General features: G+C 44.4%; 1 long non-coding RNA gene across 1 annotated transcript in view; it reads left to right on the plus strand.

The window, feature by feature from the left end:
• LOC108445047 overlaps positions 1-6,843 on the plus strand; it is an 18,072-nt gene extending 11,229 nt beyond the window's left edge. Inside the window, exon 3 of the long non-coding RNA XR_001859786.1 lies at positions 4,110-6,843. This is a non-coding gene — a long non-coding RNA (uncharacterized LOC108445047). The remainder of the gene's footprint in view (positions 1-4,109) is intronic.
• The last annotated feature ends 2,112 nt before the right edge of the window (positions 6,844-8,955 follow it).

Genomic DNA, 8,955 nt, shown 5'->3' on the forward strand with positions numbered 1-8,955 from the left:
AGGTCAAAGCAGCCTTGGCCTTTCCACTGGGAAATCAGTGTCCAGAAGCTGGAGAGTGCCTTCCCAGATCATGTGAGCAGGCTACAGTGTTGCGGTGAGCCATGGCTCTTGCCAGGGTGTCCTGGACCCTGTTGGACAAAAGGTCCAGTGGTTTAATTCTCATGAGGCCCAGGAACGCTAAGATAGCTGCCCCGCACAAACCCTCAGGCTGTCTGGCAAGAAAGTTTGTTGGCCAAGGCGGGAAAGACGTGACACCCTGCACGTCTGCGATGGCCACCGCTCTCCCATCCCTTGGTCACCACATCACTCTGCCACTGGCCCGTGCTCACCCTCTCTGCCTACCTCTCTCCCCATAGGTTAAGTTGTATGTATCCCTGCCTATGTAACACCCCTTGTCTGTTCTGTTACTGGATGTTCTATGATTGCTCCACCCTGAGCAGTGGGGTAGAAAACCACCTGTCTGAGACTTTTCTTTGCTCTTCTTGGCCTGTCTCTCTCCAGCTGCAATAAACCCATTCCTGTCCCCCCCGAGAAGAGTCCCTCATTGCTTCATCTCTCCCCGCACCTTCTCCATCAGTGGCTAAAGTGAGCCTTGCCTGGACCTCGCTTAGCCTCCCGCTCTCCCTCGGCACCCGTCCTCTGCTACTGCGGCAGACAGGGCTATTGCCTGGTGCCCGGCCCCTGAGCTAGCCACCCGGCCAGCATCGTGGCGCTACAGGATGGCCCATCAGCCACTGTAACTTTGGGGAGGAGCGGCTGCCAGCAGGCCCTCCTCAGGAACGTCCTGTGAGGAAGTGGTAAAGTGGTTTACCCTGGGTAAACACACACAGACACACCAAGAAAATTGAATGTCTGTGAGAAGGAGGCTACCAGGTTGGTAATTCACAGGAGGAGACAAGCAAAGATGTGTGGGATGGGGAGGGTTGCTAATGCAGGGCTATGATCTCAGGTTTAGGGGCCAAAAAAGGACAGTCTCTGGAAGATAACTTTCAGAGCACATCTCTGCAGAGCTGGAACTCACAGAGACTCAAAGGAGCCAATTGCTCTGTTAAATAAATACTAACATGGTGTCTAGAATAGGGAACGGATGCAAAGAGCAATCTACATGCTTCTCTGTATTTCTGCTGTTTAGTGATAGTGAAAAAGGATTGGAAACAGCAGTCTGGGATGTGTTGGGGAAGTAGGTTCAATCCCCAGGTGCATTGAAAGGCAGCAGAGTGGCTCTGTGCAGGAACATCAGTGCAGGGCTAGCAAGGCTGGCATAACATCAAGTTTTTATAGACTCCTGAAAAGGAAAAAGACTTTTATTCTTGAGTCGTAACTGCTAGTGAGAATAGCAGATGTATGTTCCAGCACCAGGAGAGTCCCCCTCCAAGAAAAGGGAGAGTTTTCCTGGACAAATCCAGAAAAAGTTCATGTTTCTCTGTTTTTTCCAAGGGGTAAAAAACACAAGAGAGGTTCTCTCTCATCAGCTCACAAATCACTTTCCCCTGTGCTGCAGTGATGGGACTCCTACGCTGGCCTGAATCCAGTCACGAGGCCCATCAGACCAATGGAGAGAGGTGGGGTGAGCAGGCCGGACACTCATCTCTTCAGCTCTGCCCTTCCAGCTCTCCTTGGTTTTATAGCAATGTCACTCCCTGTTTTTATTGCACATTTTTTAAACAACATTTCAGGTCCCACCTCAGCTATTAATGCTCTCCCCACTCTCATTTTTTCCTGAAAGAAAAATATCTTTATTGAAGAAAAAAAAAAAAAAAGAGAGAGAAATAAAACAAAGTCCGTGGATTACAATACATCAAAAAAACCCAACCCCTTAACTGAACAGTTCCCTTCCTTAAACCTTCCTTATCCCTTCCCTTAACTTAACCTTGAACTCTTGCCAAGGAGATATTCCTGTTTTTTGCAGGATGTCTTATTTCAGGTTTGACGTCTCTCCAGAAGAGAGGGGGAGAATGTCAGCTGAAAATAGGATGGGTGGCCTGATGGTGTCCAAACATAATCAACTATCTCCATTAAGTTTTTGAGATTTGGCTTCCATTTCTGTAGGCTGCACCCCATTTGGGTCTGAAAGATGTGATACATGGATGAGGAAGACAAATCCAGTAGATAGACTGAAGATGAGCCAATACATTTAAAGCCAGCACAACATATGGACTATCACATCTCTCAGCCTAGGAAAAATTGCTCCCCACAGATTTCTGCTAGCTTTGCCTAGAGTGAGTGAAGCATCCCAGCCAGTGAGACTTTTCCCTTCTTTCCCTCTGGATTATTTTTTAAACTGTATATCTCTCACTGCCAGGATATGTTTCCTGTTGCGGTTCTGTTAGTTGGTAACATGCTGCGACCTTCCCAAAAGCGCCTCCAAGGAAGCCTCTTGGTGCAGCCAGCATGCTGGCACACACACACCGGATAGCCAGCTAAAACAGTCTGACAATGAGCAAGAAGAGTTTTTGCACAGGGTTCTACAGGAGAGATTTAATGCATCCGCACTCGTGCAAGGTTCCAGAGAAGTCCCGGGGCAGAGCAATGGGGGGTCCAGGGTAAGGGAGCTAATAGAGAAACTCTGAGGACGTATCAGGTAACAAGGGTTGTGGCGGCCAACAGAGCCAACCAGGGGAGCAGAACTGTGGTGCATTAACATAACAGAACAAAGCATTCTGGGGGAAGCCTTTCAGTCACCATAAGCTGGAAAGGAACCTAGGACTTATCCCACTGTAGGACTCCTTTCATTCCTTGTCCATCAGGCCCATCGCCCTCCACAACTCCCCCTTCTATATTAATTAAAAGGGCTTTTCCTAGGGATCTCAAAAGCAAAGGTTTTAAGCAACTGAACACACACAAACAACAAAAAACAATTAAAAGAATCTATAACACAACTTTCAACAGTGAAGCTAAACACTTTGTGAATCCCCAGTGTCCCAGCAAGTCCTCAAACCACTCAGGTGGTTTTTCTTTCTTCAATTCTATGATTAAGTCTTTCATCTTTTGGATGCTGGCATGGATGCTTTTGCTATGCATTCTCTTTGGGCTGCACTGCCAACCAAGCATCTACGGCCAATGTTGTCAAGAGCATCCAGAAGAAAGTGGTGAGGCAGGTGCTGGGCATCATGGTGTTGGGTGCGGGTATGGGCTTGGGTAGCTGCTTCTGCAGAGGTTTTCAAACAAGATTGTTAATAAAAAATTGCAAAATTTCAAGAGGGGGACCTTCCTTTCCCTCCCTCATTGAATTTCCCTTTCTTTATTAATTAAAAGCTTGGGAAAAAGGGGGTGGTAGTTAGATGACAGGGGTATGGGGTTATGTGGCTGAGGAAGGGGTAACGAGGAGTAAATAAAAGGGGAATGCAATGCAACAGAAAGCATCCCAACAGGGGTATTGGGGAGTGTGGCCACGGGAAGGGCAAAGCAGAGGGGTGGAGGTAGGGCATATTAGCTGGTGGGAAAGCAACAGGAAGATGAAGGGGGTAGGGCTTGCAATAATGAAGGCAATTTGGGAAAGACTTAAGGAGGCACCACAATGGGTTAAACTTATCCGGTCGATGTCGTGGTTGAAGTTCTGAAGTCTGAAGTTTCCCATTATTCATAGCCTATTCTTCCTTAAAAGTGGTCCTCATTATCCTCTGTGATTAGTTTTATACTAAACAATTCTGTTCTTCCCAACACCTAAACCTCACAGAAATGTGTAGACTCTTTGGACATATTGCGCTATTCCCACTCTAAGGTTTAGTGAAACTGTAAAGTATCTTTGAAGACTTGAATCAGGCACTTTGCTGTTCTGCTTTCATCACTTTGGGCTTTCCCTTCTGCATCCAACATCAGGTGAGGCTTGAGGGTAGACAACCAAGAATAGTTTCACACTGCTTTTCCAGAAGTGCAAGGTGAATCCTAATTTATGAAGAACATGAACTGTTTATTTCAGCATTGGGAAATCAGAGTAATCTAGATTCCTTCTTCAGCCCAACAGAGAAACTACTACTGATGTGCACCTTTTAATTTAGAGAGTCTGGGAGCAGAAATAAATACCCTTTGCTGACAGCTGAAGCCCAATGTCTGTAACTAAAATGTAAATCTGCCCAGTGGTTATCTCATTTGCAACCTTTGTTTTCCAGGTAGGACCATGAAGATGAGCCTGCAAAATCTCTAGATTTCTCTGCCAAGGCAGTCACATAATCACTCTGCTGTCCTTTTGGTTAACAGAGAACCCACTTCAGCAGTGAAAATGGAGTTTGACCTGTCTTGTATCTGTGACAAGCAACCTCTCTGAACCAGAAACACTTTTTAAATTACCAATATTTGGGTAGAAGGCAGCCTTAGGATTTTCGCTTCCCTGTGAGCTTAATCTGGTGAATCTAAATTCTATTTTTGTCATTTGTAGTGTGTCCCTTTGGTAACATGGATGTTCTTTGATCATGCAATGACAGTTTATGTAATGTTCATACAGCATCTGTTTAAGGACTCTGAAAATCAGGCTTACCAGTGCATGGGAGAGACTTCTGAATGGACATGTCGCAGAGAACTAAGTATATAGGTTAGCTCTGTGAATGGGACTGAAGAACTTCTCCTGCAGGCACTCAAACCCAGCCCTCTGAAGTGTGGGTTTCCATCTACCTCCTTGTGGTAGCCTGTTAACCCCGATTCTGTGATCCCCCTTTTCCCCTCCCTAGTCCTGACCGCTCCCTCGGTTTCTCCCTATTTGCTCCTGTACCCCAACCCCGCCCAGGGACCACCCTTGGGCCCCTGACAAAAGCACCCCACACTCAGACCACGTGTTCTCTCTACCTCTGAACATTGATGGGACAAGATGTTATTAAAGCCATCTCAAGCCCTCATGAGAGACCCTTCTCTACCTTCTTTACCACCACTGCGTTGTAATGCTGCTGGCTGCCGAAGCCACCTCGCGCTGCCGAAGCCACATCGCGGGGCTGTCCGAAATGGACTCCGGGATGCGATTGATCACATGGCCCTAGGAAACCCTCGCTGAGCTTTCTGGCCACAGCAGCCTGCAAGGCAGAGTCCAGCAATTACAACACCTCCTCACCTTGTCACAGTGACTGAACATGGATAAGTGCAACAGGGAAGTGTGGAGAAGATGAAGGGGATGAAATAACAAAACACTACCTTCTTTGTTTGCATCATTCCCTGTCATTGCTGCTGAGCCAGAAGTAGTCCCTTTGGCTGAGATACTCAGTTTCAGAAACCCTCCTGTCTCCTGTATCATTAAGCAACATGGAGCAGGACCAGCCCTTACCACCTTTACTCCCACTCATGAGACTGGCGGAGTATTGTAGAGGAATGACAAGGAATAGGCAACCACTGAGAGAGGGAATACACTTCCCAATCTCTAAACCATGTAGTCCTCACCCACCTGATGGAGGTGATCCTAGCTCCACCTTTCCAGAGTTCAGCAAGGATGGTGATGGTGGGCTTCCCATTCAGCACAAACTTAACACAGCAGCTTCAAAGTGAACAGGATTTTAGGATTTCCTCCATGACAGTGAGCAGGCATATCAGCCCTTCCACTTCCAGTTTTGATTTTCTGCACTCTTTTCCCTGCCCTCCCGGCTCTGTGTTTCTCTACTCTTAAATACATTTCTTACAGTGGGATACATGGGAAGACAGCATCAGGGGCATTGACAGCCCTCCATTCTCACCAGGGTGAATCTCCTCCAGTAGCACAGCTGAAGTTGTACCAAGTCAGGGAAAACAGGGAGCAGGCACGACAGGAAGAAGGGATTTTCTGCTTCTTAAACACAGCATGCTATAGAATACAATAGTTGTGTGGTTTCTGAAGCAGGTTCCTGTTATTGAATTTCCATAGCTTGTACAGCTCCAAGGGCTGTGGGTAATGCTGTTCTCACACCCATATTTTCCTAAAACTCCAGCCTGAAAACCTTCATCATTTCCTTGAAAATGAGTGGGTGAGAGAAATTTGCCCCCACTGTGAATATCAGGTTTTGGACAGCAGGCGATGCTTGCCTCAGCCTTTCCTGGGTAATGGTAACCAGAGACCCAGCGGAAAAAAGGGAGCTTGAAACTGCTAATCCACTTATACTCTCAGCTACCCAGACCAAGATTGTGATTAATCACTTACACTCAGCATTTCATTTGTATTTAACAGCACACATTCTCTCACCAGCCTACTCATAGGCACAAAGCACACTGCTGGTAGCAGTGGGAACACAAAAAGTAAAATGACTTTGAAAAGAAACCAACCAAGCAGAAGAAACACACCAGCAAAATAACCAATGGATATTTTTGTGAGAGTTTAATAAGTTAAATGCAGGAGTTTAACTTTGCAAAAGCACAAGCCTGAAGCAAAACCGTTTATTTGGTATTTATAGGGGTTTTTTTTGGTTTTTTTTTGCAAAACATGTTTCAATGAAACCATAGCAACTATGGTTAAAGTGAAGATTTGGAATGATGATGGAATCATTCATGAGCAAAAAAACCCAAATAGTCTCTGGTCTGGGTTGGTGGAATGTAAGATTAACGCTAGATAGAGAAACAATTTTAAAATGTTTTAGGTAATTTAATCACCCTGAACTCTGTGAAAGGTAGACATTTAATTTTTTTTTCCCAGAAAACTACATCCTTGATTTTTAAACAATCTGTCTGCTAACTTTATGATGGAGATGTTGTGTGCATAAACGTCCAAGTTTATTACTCATCTATTACAAGAGAAGATTCATAAGCAGATTTCACTGAGATACCACAACAGTTGATTTCTAACAGAATCATACGTATCTCAGCAAAAATATGCATTTTTCTGAAAGAACTTTCTATTGCATTCCCTTCTCCAAATGCATTTCAGAGAAGTCAGTTCAGGAAAGCAGAATCAGTTACAACTTACCTTCACAGCTGAGTAGATGACATCTGATTTTTCAGGGAAAGCAACATGCTCCGTTTGGGTAGTATAAGAGTTGTAGATTCAAGCCAGCAGGTAATTTTTGGTGATTCAAAATCCTTTAAAACAAATTTAAATGCCAGGATGGCAAAAAAGGTACTTTGTGAAAACCTATCTGAGGCTTGATGCTCTTGCACAGAGTTTTGTAACTGTCTGTCTCAGTTGAACAAGCTCCCACTCCTTTCCTTGGCCACCTGCCAATTTTTCTAATTTGAAGCAACTGCGAGGTTGCTGTAAAACTCTTTCTGGAAGGAGCTTGTTTTATACCATGGAGCAAGGAGCAAGCCTGTGCCCCAGACTAATGTGGTGTGACAGAGTCCTAACAGGACTGGGGGCACAGCCTCCCTGAGGTAATGTTTATATCATCTTTGGAAAACATCGTGGGCTAAGCTATCTCCTTCTTGGTAAAAGCACAGGGAAGAGGAAAAAATCATGCTGCTTTTGGCATGTGGTCTCCTCAGCATGGGATTTGGGAGGAGCAGCATCTGCCTCAAAATGCAGGAAGAAGTGACAGCCTCAAATACATGAAGTGCTCACAGCTCCCAAAGGAACCTGGTCCCCGCATTGGCCACAAGTCACCAGTCCTTGGTTTTGAGGCTTTGGGCACAGGTCCAGGGGCTTCCTCCAGGGCTTCCTCTATGCTGTGATCCAGGGTGCCCCTATCACAGGGTGGCTGGGACACCCAAGCTGAGGGTCATGGCTAAGCACAACCACAAACTGCTTGATTTTGAAGAGTTTCAAACTTGGTGCTTTGGATAGCTTCAAAATACATTCCTGGCAATGATCCTACCTTCTGAGACACGGTCAATAATAGAGGCAGAGACTTGAGTAATAGAGACATGAATAATAGAGGCATGGTTTTCAAAGGCATCCACTTACTGGGCATGGCTCTATTCTGCTTTGCTCAAATTAAGATAGTAAAGCATGTGTAGTGTTGCTCCTATAGGAGAGTTGCCTATGCCCATATTGACTTCCTCTTTTTTGCAAGGAATTTATTTCAGCCAGTTATGCCTGACACACATGGTGTGCATTTATGAACTTACATTTATGAACTCCCCTTTTGCTCTGCAGAGTAGCTAAAAGCAAGCAAGCAAACAGAAAAATTATAAAATATTGTGATTTGGGAAATTTCAGTCTCTGAGTTTCTCCATGGGTACCATAACAAACTTCTGTTTAAGACATGAGGGTCCTGAAAAGCCTACCCTAGGCTGTGCTCCAAATCTTCCAGCACCTTTGGAAATGCATCCAACTGACCTGCTGATGCTAAGGGAACATGTGGTTGTTAGTAAGTGACTTTGCTTTTGTGAGCCATATTTTCTTGTAAAACTAATGAAAGTGAAGATGGAAATATTAGGCTGAAATTTTCAAAGGTGTTTTATGCCCCTAAAAGAGGAAATGAATCTTCTGTGAAAAAGCAAGTCACCGATGGAATGCCACTTGTGACATAGCTAAGAAAGATCATTTGTTTGGATATTCTAATTTCCACGACACTGAAATATTAAGTATTTCATATTTTAAATTGACAATTAAAAAACAGAGTCCTGTGCATTCAAAAATGTAGACAAAATACTGCCTAATTCTGGGATAAAGGGTTTAAGGAAAACCAAACTTTTTTTCCCTTTCTTCTAATGGAGTTTAATTCCAGTGCTAAATGGTATAACCAGGATATAGAAAACTCTGTTACAGAATCATATGGTACTGTGAAAACTTCAATATATGATTTTACAAGTCTCAATTTTTCCCTGAAGTATTTCTATCAGAGTGTTTTTGTTTTGCTCTGTGGATCTGCTGGTGAACTTAGTTACTGGTGAGCAACAGCGAAAGTAGAAATGATGTCCTATCCTGTCACTTCAATATTCCTATTTTGTATCTTAGTTTTCACTTAGTGGCATTAAGCATATCTTTTTAGGTACTGGCACCTCTGGAAACTTGCCCCTGCATCCTTGTGGGAATTAAACAGAAGTTTTAAAGATTACCCAAAGATTACTGTCCTCATTCCTTCAGTTGATCTCTTTCAGATTCTGTTTAGGGAATCATAAGATGGTGCTTCC

This window comes from Corvus brachyrhynchos, unplaced genomic scaffold, assembly GCF_000691975.1.
Source record: "Corvus brachyrhynchos isolate BGI_N302 unplaced genomic scaffold, ASM69197v1 scaffold80, whole genome shotgun sequence".
In the NCBI taxonomy this organism is placed as follows: domain Eukaryota; kingdom Metazoa; phylum Chordata; class Aves; order Passeriformes; family Corvidae; genus Corvus; species Corvus brachyrhynchos.